The sequence below is a fragment of the Somniosus microcephalus genome, chromosome 16 (genome assembly GCF_052327205.1).
Source record: "Somniosus microcephalus isolate GS21.2 chromosome 16, FLI_Smic_1.0, whole genome shotgun sequence".
NCBI lineage: Eukaryota > Metazoa > Chordata > Chondrichthyes > Squaliformes > Somniosidae > Somniosus > Somniosus microcephalus.
In genome coordinates this window covers 52,946,827-52,961,411 of record NC_141002.1, presented here as the reverse complement: position 1 = coordinate 52,961,411, position 14,585 = coordinate 52,946,827, and the positions used below count along the sequence as shown (strand labels likewise).

The 14,585-nt window shown below is 53.0% G+C and overlaps 1 protein-coding gene across 3 annotated transcripts in view; it reads left to right on the top strand.

Moving 5' to 3' along the window:
- Positions 1-14,585, top strand: part of LOC147106180 (sodium- and chloride-dependent GABA transporter 2-like) — a 135,169-nt gene that overhangs the window by 77,071 nt on the left and 43,513 nt on the right. The window lies entirely within an intron of this gene.

Here is a 14,585-nt window from a genome sequence, read left to right as displayed (position 1 = left end):
ACGAGGTGAAACTGTCTGAATAGGGTAAAATGCAGTAGGGCGAAGGTCCCATTCTGGAACTGAATTTCACGTGAGTTCCTTCCTATAATGCATTTAATAAATCAAATACAGCATCACATTGTTAAAAACTGAGGCCTTGAAATACCATAGGAGTTCTACTCATCTTCTGCCATAACTGTGAGTCTCTGACCATCCTTCTCACTGAGTCGCAGACACTGACCATCCTTCTCACTGAGTCGTAGACACTGACCATCCTTCTCACTGAGTCCCAGACTCTGACCATCCTTCTCACTGACTCCCAGCCCCTGACCATTCATCTCAGAGTCCCAGACCCTGACCATCCTTCTCACTGAGTCCCAGACACTGACCATTCATCTCAGAGTCCCAGACCCTGACCATCCTTCTCACTGAATCCCAGACCCTGACCATCCTTCCCACTGACTCCCAGACCCTGACCATCCTTCTCAATGAGTCACAGAACCTGACCATCCTTCTCACTGAGTCCCAGACCCTGACCATCCTACTCACTGACTCCCAGACCCTGACCATTCTTCTCACTGAGTCCCAGACTCTGACCATCCTTCTCACTGACTCCAAGCACCTGACAATCCTTCTCACTGAGTCCCAGACACTGACTATTCATCTCACTGAGTCCCAGACACTGACTAGCCTTCTCATTGAGTCCCAGACCCTGACCATCCTTCTCGCTGAGTCCCAGACACTGACCATCCTTCTCACTGAGTCCCAGACACTGACCATCCTTCTCACTCAGTCCCAGACGCTGACCATCCTTCTCACTGAGTCCCAGACCCTGACCATCCTTCTCGCTGAGTCCCAGACCATGACCATCCTTCTGACTGTGTCACAGACCCTGACCATCCTTCTCACTGCATCCCAGACACTGACCATCCTTCTCACTGAGTCCCAGACACTGACCATCCTTCTCACTGAGTCCCAGACCCTGACCATCCTTCTCACTGAGTCGGAGAAACTGACCATCTTTCTCACTGAATCCCAGACACTGACCATTAATCTCACTGAGGCCCAGACACTGACCATCCTTCTCACTGAGTCGCAGACACTGACCATTCTTCTCACTGAGTCCCAGACACTGACCATCCTTCTCACTGAGTCCCAGACTCTGACCATTCTTCTCACTGAGTCCCAGACACTGACCATTAATCTCACTGAGTCCCAGACACTGACCACCTTTCTCACTGAGTCCCAGACCCTGACCATCCTTCTCACTGAGTCCCAGACCCTGACCATCCTTCTGACTGAGTCCCAGACCCTGACCATCCATCTCTCTGAGTCCCAGACCCTGACCATCTTTCTCACTGAGTCCCAGACTCTGACCATCCTTCTCACTGGCTCCCAGCCCCTGAACATCCTTCTCACTGAGTCCCAGACACTGACCATCCTTCTCACTGACTCCCAGCCCCTGACCATCCTTCTCACTGAGTCCCAGACACTGACCATTCATCTCAGAGTCCCAGACCCTGACCATCCTTCTCACTGAGTTCCAGACACTGACCATTCATCTCACTGAGTCCCAGACCCTGACCATCCTTCTCACTGAGTCAGAGAACCTAACCATCCTTCTCACTGAGTCCCAGACACTGACCATTAATCTCACTGAGTCCCAGACACTGACCACATTTCTCACTGAGTTCCAGACCCTGACCATCCTTCTCACTGAGTCCCAGACCCTGACCATCCTTCTCACTGAGTCCCAGACCGTGACCATCCTTCTGACTGAGTCCCAGACCCTGACCATCCATCTCACTGAGTCCCAGACCCTGACCATCCTTCTCTCTGAGTCCCAGGCCCTGGCCATCTTTCTCACTGAGTCCCAGACTCTGACCATCCTTCTCACTGGCTCCCAGCCCCTGAACATCCTTCTCACTGAGTCCCAGACACTGACCATCCTTCTCACTGCGTCCCAGACTCTGACCATCCTTCTCACTGACTAACAGCCCCTGACCATCCTTCTCACTGAGTCCCAGACACTGACCATTCATCTCACTGAGTCCCAGACCCTGACCATCCTTCTCATTGAGTCCCAGACCCTGACCATCCTTCTCGCTGAGTCCCAGACACTGACCATCCTTCTCACTGAGTCCCAGACACTGACCATCCTTCTCACTGAATCCCAGACACTGGCCATCCTTCTCACTGAGTCCCAGAAGCTGACCATCCTTCTCACTGAGTCCCAGACACTGACCATCCTTCTCACTGAGTCCCAGACCCTGACCACCTTTCTCACTGACTCCCAGACCCTGACCATCCTTCTCACTGAGTCCCAGACCCTGACCAACCTTCTGATTGTGTCGCAGATCCTGACCATCCTTCTCACTGCGTCCCAGACACTGACCATCCTTCTCACTGAGTCCCAGACCCTGACCATCCTTCTCACTGAATCCCTGACCCTGACCATCCTTCTCACTGAGTCAGAGACCCTGACCATCCTGCTGACTGAGTCCCAGACCCTGACCATCCTTCTCACTGAATCCCAGACACTGACCATTAATCTCACTGAGTCCCAGACACTGACCATTCTTCTCACTGAGTCCCAGAATCTGACCATCCTTCTGACTGAGTCCCAGACCCTGACCATCCTTCTCACTGAGTCCCAGACCCTGACCATCCTTCTCACTGAGTCCCAGACTCTGACCATCCTTCTCACTGAGTCCCAGACACTGACCATCCTTCTCACTGAGTCCCAGACCCTGACCACCCTTCTCACTGAGTCAGAGAACCTGACCATCCTTCTCACTGAGTCCCAGACCCTGACCATCCTTCTCACTGAGTCCCAGACACTGACCATTAATCTCACTGAGTCCCAGACACTGACCATCCTTCTCACTGAGTCCCAGACCCTGACCATCCTTCTGACTGAGTCCGAGACCCTGACCATCCTTCTCACTGAGTCCCAGACACTGACCACCTTTCTAATAATAATTAATAATTCAACTTTATTGTCGTTGTACAATGCACAAGTACATCAACAACGAAATGTGATCTTGCAAGCTCCCATGAGTCCAGTACAAATAACATTAACATTAAACGTAAATAGCACCGTCCTGGGAGAAGCAAAGCCGCTGCGTCTATGCGCGCCGCCATTCCATTTTCACCATTCCTCCTGTCCGACAATCTTCAGCCCAACGCCCGGGCCTGCTCACCAGCCGCCCCTTCTGGGGCTCTTTCCGTGACCTTCTTACCAACCGCCCCTCCTCGGGGCTCCTTCCGTGACCTTCTGCACCTGGTCTTCCCTGATGGTCACCCCTCCAGGTACTAACCAGGCCTGGCTCATGCTTAGCTTCCTAAGCCTTGCCAGTGACCCTGTCCCTAGTCCCTTCCTTCTCACTGAATCCCAGACCCTGACCATTTATCTCACTGAATTCCAGACCCTGACCATCCTTCTCACTGAATCCTTGACTCTGACCATCCTTCTCACTGAGTCCCAGACCCTGACCATCCTTCTCACTGAGTCCCAGACACTGACCACCTTTCTCACTGAATCCCAGACCCTGACCATTTATCTCACTGAGTTCCAGATCCTGACCATCCTTCTCACTGAATCCCAGACCCTGACCATCCTTCTCACTGAATCCCAGACACTGACCATCCTTCTCACTGAGTCCCAGACCCTGACCATCCTTCTCACTGAGTCCCAGACCCTGACCATCCTTCTGACTGAGTCCCAGACCCTGACCATCCTTCTGACTGTGTCCCAGACCCTGACCATCCTTCTCACTGAGTCCCAGACCCTGACCATCATTCTCACTGAGTCCCAGACACTGACCATTCATCTCACTGAATCCCAGACACTGACCATCCTTCTCACTGAGTCCCAGACCCTGACCATCCTTCTCACTGAGTCCCAGACCCTGACCATCCTTCTGACTGAGTCCCAGACCCTGACCATCCTTCTCACTGAGTCCCAGACACTGACCACCTTTCTCACTGAATCCCAGACCCTGACCATTTATCTCACTGAGTTCCAGACCCTGACCATCCTTCTCACTGAATCCCTGACTCTGACCATCCTTCTCACTGAGTCAGAGACCCTGACCATCCTTCTGACTGAGTCCCAGACCCTGACCATCCTTGTCACTGTGTCCCAGACCCTGACCATCCTTCTCACTGAGTCCCAGACCCTGACCATCCTTCTCACTGAGTCCCAGACTCTGACCATCCTTCTCACTGAGTCCCAGACCCTGACCATCCTTCTCACTGAATCCCAGACACTGACCATCCTTCTCACTGAGTCCCAGACACTGATCATTCATCTCACTGAGTCCCAGACCCTGACCATCCTTCTCACTGAGTCCCAGACCCTGACCATCCTTCTCACTGAATCCCAGACACTGACCATCCTTCTCACTGAGTCCCAGACACTGACCATTCATCTCACTGAATCCCAGACACTGACCATCCTTCTCACTGAGTCCCAGACCCTGACCATCCTTCTCACTGAGTCCCAGACACTGACCATTAATCTCACTGAGTCCCAGACACTGACCACCTTTCTCACTGAGTCCCAGACTCTGACCATCCTTCTCACTGAGTCCCAGACCCTGACCATCCTTCTCTCTGAGTCCCAGACCCTGGCCATCTTTCTCACTGAGTCCCAGACTCTGACCATCCTTCTCACTGGCTCCCAGCCCCTGAACATCCTTCTCACTGAGTCCCAGACACTGACCATCCTTCTCACTGACTCCCAGACCCTGACCATCCTTCTCACTGAGTCCCAGACACTGACCATTCATCTCAGAGTCCCAGACCCTGACCATCCTTCTCACTGAGTCCCAGACACTGACCATTCATCTCACTGCGTCCCAGACTCTGACCATCCTTCTCACTGACTAACAGCCCCTGACCATCCTTCTCACTGATTCCCAGACACTGACCATTCATCTCACTGAGTCCCAGACCCTGACCATCCTTCTCATTGAGTCCCAGACCCTGACCATCCTTCTCGCTGAGTCCCAGACACTGACCATCCTTCTCACTGAGTCCCAGACACTGACCATCCTTCTCACTGAATCCCAGACACTGGCCATCCTTCTCACTCAGTCCCAGACGCTGACCATCCTTCTCACTGAGTCCCAAACACTGACCATCCTTCTCACTGAGTCCCAGACCCTGACCACCTTTCTCACTGACTCCCAGACCCTGACCATCCTTCTCACTGAGTCCCAGACCCTGACCAACCTTCTGACTGTGTCGCAGATCCTGACCATCCTTCTCACTGCGTCCCAGACACTGGCCATCCTTCTCACTGCGTCCCAGACCCTGACCATCCTTCTCACTCAGTCCCAGACACTGACCATCCTTCTCACTGAGTCCCAGACCCTGACCATCCTTCTCACTGAATCCCTGACCCTGACCATCCTTCTCACTGAGTCAGAGACCCTGACCATCCTGCTGACTGAGTCCCAGACCCTGACCATCCTTCTCACTGAATCCCAGACACTGACCATTAATCTCACTGTGTCCCAGACACTGACCATTCTTCTCACTGAGTCCCAGACTCTGACCATCCTTCTGACTGAGTCCCAGACCCTGACCATCCTTCTGACTGAGTCCCAGACCCTGACCATCCTTCTCACTGAGTCCCAGACCCTGACCATCCTTCTCACTGAGTCCCAGACTCTGACCATCCTTCTCACTGAGTCCCAGACACTGACCATCCTTCTCACTGAGTCCCAGACCCTGACCACCCTTCTCACTGAGTCAGAGAACCTGACCATCCTTCTCATTGAGTCCCAGACCCTGACCATCCTTCTCACTGAGTCCCAGACACTGACCATTAATCTCACTGAATCCCAGACACTGACCATCCTTCTCACTGAGTCCCAGACCCTGACCATCCTTCTGACTGAGTCCGAGACCCTGACCATCCTTCTCACTGAGTCCCAGACCCTGACCATCCTTCTCACTGAGTCCCAGACCCTGACCATCCTTCTCACTGAGTCCCAGACACTGACCACCTTTCTAATAATAATTAATAATTCAACTTTATTGTCGTTGTACAATGCACAAGTACATCAACAACGAAATGTGATCTTGCAAGCTCCAATGAGTCCAGTACAAATAACATTAACATTAAACGTAAATAGCACCGTCCTGGGAGAAGCAAAGCCGCTGCGTCTATGCGCGCCGCCATTCCATTTTCACCATTCCTCCTGTCCGACAATCCTCAGCCCAACGCCCGGGCCTGCTCACCAGCCGCCCCTTCTGGGGCTCTTTCCGTGACCTTCTTACCAACCGCCCCTCCTCGGGGCTCCTTCCGTGACCTTCTGCACCTGGTCTTCCCTGATGGTCACCCCTCCAGGTACTAACCAGGCCTGGCTCATGCTTAGCTTCCTAAGCCTTGCCAGTGACCCTGTCCCTAGTCCCAGGAACAGGGCTAACTCTGACCATCCTTCTCACTGAATCCCAGACCCTGACCATTTATCTCACTGAATTCCAGACCCTGACCATCCTTCTCACTGAATCCTTGACTCTGACCATCCTTCTCACTGAGTCCCAGACCCTGACCATCCTTCTCACTGAGTCCCAGACACTGACCACCTTTCTCACTGAATCCCAGACCCTGACCATTTATCTCACTGAGTTCCAGATCCTGACCATCCTTCTCACTGAATCCCAGACCCTGACCATCCTTCTCACTGAATCCCAGACCCTGACCATCCTTCTCATTGAGTCCCAGACCCTGACCATCCTTCTCGCTGAGTCCCAGACACTGACCATCCTTCTCACTGAGTCCCAGACACTGACCATCCTTCTCACTGAATCCCAGACACTGGCCATCCTTCTCACTCAGTCCCAGACGCTGACCATCCTTCTCACTGAGTCCCAAACACTGACCATCCTTCTCACTGAGTCCCAGACCCTGACCAACCTTCTGACTGTGTCGCAGATTCTGACCATCCTTCTCACTGCGTCCCAGACACTGACCATCCTTCTCACTGAGTCCCAGACCCTGACCATCCTTCTCACTGAGTCCCAGACACTGACCATCCTTCTCACTGAGTCCCAGACACTGACCATCCTTCTCACTGAGTCCCAGACCCTGACCATCCTTCTCACTGAATCCCTGACCCTGACCATCCTTCTCACTGAGTCAGAGACCCTGACCATCCTGCTGACTGAGTCCCAGACCCTGACCATCCTTCTCACTGAATCCCAGACACTGACCATTAATCTCACTGTGTCCCAGACACTGACCATTCTTCTCACTGAGTCCCAGACTCTGACCATCCTTCTGACTGAGTCCCAGACCCTGACCATCCTTCTCACTGAGTCCCAGACCCTGACCATCCTTCTCACTGAGTCCCAGACTCTGACCATCCTTCTCACTGAGTCCCAGACACTGACCATCCTTCTCACTGAGTCCCAGACCCTGACCACCCTTCTCACTGAGTCAGAGAACCTGACCATCCTTCTCACTGAGTCCCAGACCCTGACAATCCTTCTCACTGAGTCCCAGACACTGACCATTAATCTCACTGAGTCCCAGACACTGACCATCCTTCTCACTGAGTCCCAGACCCTGACCATCCTTCTCACTGAGTCCCAGACCCTGACCATCCTTCTCACTGAGTCCCAGACCCTGACCATCCTTCTCACTGAGTCCCAGACACTGACCACCTTTCTAATAATAATTAATAATTCAACTTTATTGTCGTTGTACAATGCACAAGTACATCAACAATGAAATGTGATCTTGCAAGCTCCAATGAGTCCAGTACAAATAACATTAACATTAAACGTAAATAGCACCGTCCTGGGAGAAGCAAAGCCGCTGCGTCTATGCGCGCCGCCATTCCATTTTCACCATTCCTCCTGTCCGACAATCCTCAGCCCAACGCCCGGGCCTGCTCACCAGCCGCCCCTTCTGGGGCTCTTTCCGTGACCTTCTTACCAACCGCCCCTCCTCGGGGCTCCTTCCGTGACCTTCTGCACCTGGTCTTCCCTGATGGTCACCCCTCCAGGTACTAACCAGGCCTGGCTCATGCTTAGTTTCCTAAGCCTTGCCAGTGACCCTGTCCCTAGTCCCAGGAACAGGGCTAACTCTGACCATCCTTCTCACTGAATCCCAGACCCTGACCATTTATCTCACTGAATTCCAGACCCTGACCATCCTTCTCACTGAATCCTTGACTCTGACCATCCTTCTCACTGAGTCCCAGACCCTGACCATCCTTCTCACTGAGTCCCAGACACTGACCACCTTTCTCACTGAATCCCAGACCCTGACCATTTATCTCACTGAGTTCCAGATCCTGACCATCCTTCTCACTGAATCCCAGACCCTGACCATCCTTCTCACTGAATCCCAGACACTGACCATCCTTCTCACTGAGTCCCAGACCCTGACCATCCTTCTCACTGAATCCTTGACTCTGACCATCCTTCTCACTGAGTCCCAGACCCTGACCATCCTTCTCACTGAGTCCCAGACACTGACCACCTTTCTCACTGAATCCCAGACCCTGACCATTTATCTCACTGAGTCCCAGACCCTGACCATCCTTCTGACTGAGTCCCAGACCCTGACCATCCTTCTGACTGTGTCCCAGACCCTGACCATCCTTCTCACTGAGTCCCAGACCCTGACCATCATTCTCACTGAGTCCCAGACCATGACCATTCATCTCACTGAATCCCAGACACTGACCATCCTTCTCACTGAGTCCCAGACCCTGACCATCCTTTTCACTGAGACTCAGACCCTGACCATCCTTCTGACTGAGTCCCAGACCCTGACCATCCTTCTCACTGAGTCCCAGACACTGACCACCTTTCTCACTGAATCCCAGACCCTGACCATTTATCTCACTGAGTTCCAGACCCTGACCATCCTTCTCACTGAATCCCTGACTCTGACCATCCTTCTCACTGAGTCAGAGACCCTGACCATCCTTCTGACTGAGTCCCAGACCCTGACCATCCTTCTCACTGTGTCCCAGACCCTGACCATCCTTCTCACTGAGTCCCAGACCCTGACCATCCTTCTCACTGAGTCCCAGACTCTGACCATCCTTCTCACTGAGTCCCAGACCCTGACCATCCTTCTCACTGAATCCCAGACACTGACCATCCTTCTCACTGAGTCCCAGACACTGATCATTCATCTCACTGAGTCCCAGACCCTGACCATCCTTCTCACTGAGTCCCAGACCCTAACCATCCTTCTCACTGAATCCCAGACACTGACCATCCTTCTCACTGAGTCCCAGACACTGACCATTCATCTCACTGAATCCCAGACACTGACCATCCTTCTCACAGAGTCCCAGACACTGACCATTCATCTCACTGAATCCCAGACCCTGACCATCCTTCTCACTGAGTCCCAGACTCTGACCATCCTTCTCACTGAGTCCCAGACACTGACCATCCTTCTCACTGAGTCCCAGACCCTGACCATTCTTCTCACTGAATCCCAGACACTGACCATCCTTCTCACTGAGTCCCAGACCCTGACCATCCTTCTCACTGAGTCCCAGACCCTGACCATCCTTCTGACTGAGTCCCAGACCCTGACCATCCTTCTGACTGTGTCCCAGACCCTGACCATCCTTCTCAGAGTCCCAGACCCTGACCATCCATCTCACTGAGTCCCAGACCCTGACCATCCTTCTCAGTGAATCCCAGACACTGACCATCCTTCTCACTGAGTCCCAGACACTGACCATTCATCTCACTGAATGCCAGAAACTGACCATCCTTCTGACTGAGTCCCAGACCCTGACCATTCTTCTCACTGAGTCCCAGACACTGACCATCCTTCTCACTGAGTCCCAGACTATCCTTCTCACTGAGTCCCAGACTCTGACCATCCTTCTCACTGAGTCCCAGACCCTGGCCATCCTTCTGACTGAGTCCCAGACACTGACCATCCTTCTCACTGAGTCCCAGACCCTGACCATCCTTCTCACTGAGTCCCAGACAGTGACCATCCTTCTCACTGAGTCCCAGACCCTGACCACCCTTCTCACTGAGTCAGAGAACCTGACCATCCTTCTCACTGAGTCCCAGACCCTGACCATCCTTCTCACTGAGTCAGAGAACTTAACCATCCTTCTCACTGAGTCCCAGACCCTGACCATCCTTCTCACTGAGTCCCAGACACTGACCATTAATCTCACTGAGTCCCAGACACTGACCACCTTTCTCACTGAGTCCCAGACCCTGACCATCCTTCTCACTGAGTCCCAGACCCTGACCATCCTTCTCACTGAGTCCCAGACCCTGACCATCCTTCTGACAGAGTCCCAGACCCTGACCATCCATCTCACTGAGTCCCAGACCCTGACCATCCTTCTCTCTGAGTCCCAGCCCCTGACCATCCTTCTCACTGAGTCCCAGACTCTGACCATTCATCTCAGAGTCCCAGACCCTGACCATCCTTCTCACTGAGTCCCAGACCCCTGACCATCCTTCTCACTGAGTCCCAGACCCTGACCATCCTTCTCACTGATTCCCAGACACTGACCACCTTTCTAATAATAATTAATAATTCAACTTTATTGTCGTTGTACAATGCACAAGTACATCAACAACGAAATGTGATCTTGCAAGCTCCCATGAGTCCAGTACAAATAACATTAACATTAAACGTAAATAGCACCGTCCTGGGAGAAGCAAAGCCGCTGCGTCTATGCGCGCCGCCATTCCATTTTCACCATTCCGACAATCTTCAGCCCAACGCCCGGGCCTGCTCACCAGCCGCCCCTTCTGGGGCTCTTTCCATGACCTTCTTACCAACCGCCCCTTCTCGGGGCTCTTTCCGTGACCTTCTGCACCTGGTCTTCCCAGATGGTCACCCCTCCAGGTACTAACCAGGCCTGGCTCATGCTTAGCTTCCTAGGCCTTGCCAGTGATCCTGTCCCTAGTCCCAGGAACAGGGCTAACTCTGACCATACTTCTCACTGAATCCCAGACCCTGACCATTTATCTCACTGAGTTCCAGACCCTGACCATCCTTCTCACTGAATTCCAGACCCTGACCATTTATCTCACTGAATTCCAGACCCTGACCATCCTTCTCACTGAATCCTTGACTCTGACCATCCTTCTCACTGAGTCCCAGACCCTGACCATCCTTCTCACTGAGTCCCAGACACTGACCACCTTTCTCACTGAATCCCAGACCCTGAACATTTATCTCACTGAGTTCCAGAGCCTGACCATCCTTCTCACTGAATCCCTGACTCTGACCATCCTTCTCACTGAGTCAGAGACCCTGACCATCCTTCTCACTGAGTCCCAGACCGTGACCATCCTTCTCACTGAGTTCCAGACTCTGACCATCCTTCTCACTGAGTCCCAGACCCTGACCATCCTTCTCACTGAATCCCAGACACTGACCATCCTTCTCACTGAGTCCCAGACACTGACCATTCATCTCACTGAATCCCAGACACTGACCATCCTTCTCACTGAGTCCCAGACCCTGACCATCCTTCTCACTGAGTCCCAGACCCTGACCATCCTTCTGACTGAGTCCCAGACCCTGACCATCCTTCTGACCGTGTCCCAGACCCTGACCATCCTTCTCACTGAGTCCCAGACCCTGACCATCCTTCTCACTGAGTCCCAGACACTGACCATTCATCTCACTGAATCCCAGACACTGACCATCCTTCTCACTGAGTCCCAGACCCTGACCATCCTTCTCACTGAGTCCCAGACCCTGACCATCCTTCTGACTGAGTCCCAGACGCTGACCATCCTTCTCACTGAGTCCCAGACCCTGACCATCCTTCTGACTGAGTCCCAGACCCTGACCATCCTTCTCACTGAGTCCCAGACACTGACCACCTTTCTCACTGAATCCCAGACCCTGACCATTTATCTCACTGAGTTCCAGACCCTGACCATCCTTCTCACTGAATCCCTGACTCTGACCATCCTTCTCACTGTGTCAGAGACCCTGACCATCCTTCTCACTGTGTCCCAGGCACTGACCATCCTTCTCACTGAGTCCCAGACCCTGACCATCCTTCTCACTGAGTCCCAGACACTGACCATCCTTCTCACTGAGTCCCAGACCCTGACCATCCTGCTCACTGAGTCCCAGACCCTGACCATCCTTCTCACTGAATCCCAGACACTGACCATTCATCTCACTGAATCCCAGACACTGACCATCCTTCTCACTGAGTCCCAGACACTGACCATTCATCTCACTGAATCCCAGACCCTGACCATCCTTCTCACTGAGTCCCAGACTCTGACCATCCTTCTCACTGAGTCCCCGACCCTGACCATCCTTCTGAGTCCCAGACCCTGACCATTCTTCTCACTGAGTCCCAGACCCTGACCATTCTTCTCACTGAATCCCAGACACTGACCATCCTTCTCACTGAGTCCCAGACCCTGACCATCCTTCTCACTGAGTCCCAGACCCTGACCACCCTTCTGACTGAGTCCCAGACCCTGACCATCCTTCTGACTGTGTCCCAGACCCTGACCATCCTTCTCACTGAATCCCAGACACTGACCATCCTTCTCACTGAGTCCCAGACCCTGACCATCCTTCTCACTGTGTCCCAGACCCTGACCATCCTTCTGACTGAGTCCCAGACCCTGACCATCCTTCTGACTGTGTCCCAGACCCTGACCATCCTTCTCACTGAGTCCCAGACACTGACCACCTTTCTAATAATAATTAATAATTCAACTTTATTGTCGTTGTACAATGCACAAGTACATCAACAACGAAATGTGATCTTGCAAGCTCCCATGAGTCCAGTACAAATAACATTAACATTAAACGTAAATAGCACCGTCCTGGGAGAAGCAAAGCCGCTGCGTCTATGCGCGCCGCCATTCCATTTTCACCATTCCTCCTGTCCGACAATCTTCAGCCCAACGCCCGGGCCTGCTCACCAGCCGCCCCTTCTGGGGCTCTTTCCATGACCTTCTTACTAACCGCCCCTTCTCGGGGCTCCTTCCATGACCTTCTGCACCTGGTCTTCCCTGATGGTCACCCTTCCAGGTACTAACCAGGCCTGGCTCATGCTTACCTTCCTAGGCCTTGCCAGTGACCCTGCCCCTAGTCCCAGGAACAGGGCTAACTGTGACCATCCTTCTCACTGAATCCCAGACCCTGACCATTTATCTCACTGAGTTCCAGACCCTGGCCATCCTTCTCACTGAGTCCCAGACCATGACCATCCTTCTGACTGTGTCACAGACCCTGACCATCTTTCTCACTGAATCCCAGACACTGACCATTAATCTCACTGAGGCCCAGACACTGACCATCCTTCTCACTGAGTCGCAGACACTGACCATTCTTCTCACTGAGTCCCAGACACTGACCATCCTTCTCACTGAGTCCCAGACTCTGACCATCCTTCTCACTGAGTCCCAGACACTGACCATTAATCTCACTGAGTCCCAGACACTGACCACCTTTCTCACTGAGTCCCAGACCCTGACCATCCTTCTCACTGAGTCCCAGACCCTGACCATCCTTCTGACTGAGTCCCAGACCCTGACCATCCATCTCTCTGAGTCCCAGACCCTGACCATCTTTCTCACTGAGTCCCAGACTCTGACCATCCTTCTCACTGGCTCCCAGCCCCTGAACATCCTTCTCACTGAGTCCCAGACACTGACCATCCTTCTCACTGACTCCCAGCCCCTGACCATCCTTCTCACTGAGTCCCAGACACTGACCATTCATCTCAGAGTCCCAGACCCTGACCATCCTTCTCACTGAGTTCCAGACACTGACCATTCATCTCACTGAGTCCCAGACCCTGACCATCCTTCTCACTGTGTCAGAGAACCTAACCATCCTTCTCACTGAGTCCCAGACACTGACCATTAATCTCACTGAGTCCCAGACACTGACCACATTTCTCACTGAGTTCCAGACCCTGACCATCCTTCTCACTGAGTCCCAGACCCTGACCATCCTTCTCACTGAGTCCCAGACCGTGACCATCCTTCTGACTGAGTCCCAGACCCTGACCATCCATCTCACTGAGTCCCAGACCCTGACCATCCTTCTCTCTGAGTCCCAGGCCCTGGCCATCTTTCTCACTGAGTCCCAGACTCTGACCATCCTTCTCACTGGCTCCCAGCCCCTGAACATCCTTCTCACTGAGTCCCAGACACTGACCATCCTTCTCACTGCGTCCCAGACTCTGACCATCCTTCTCACTGACTAACAGCCCCTAACCATCCTTCTCACTGAGTCCCAGACACTGACCATTCATCTCACTGAGTCCCAGACCCTGACCATCCTTCTCATTGAGTCCCAGACCCTGACCATCCTTCTCGCTGAGTCCCAGACACTGACCATCCTTCTCACTGAGTCCCAGACACTGACCATCCTTCTCACTGAATCCCAGACACTGGCCATCCTTCTCACTGAGTCCCAGAAGCTGACCATCCTTCTCACTGAGTCCCAGACACTGACCATCCTTCTCACTGAGTCCCAGACCCTGACCACCTTTCTCACTGACTCCCAGACCCTGACCATCCTTCTCACTGAGTCCCAGACCCTGACCAACCTTCTGATTGTGTCGCAGATCCTGACCATCCTTCTCACT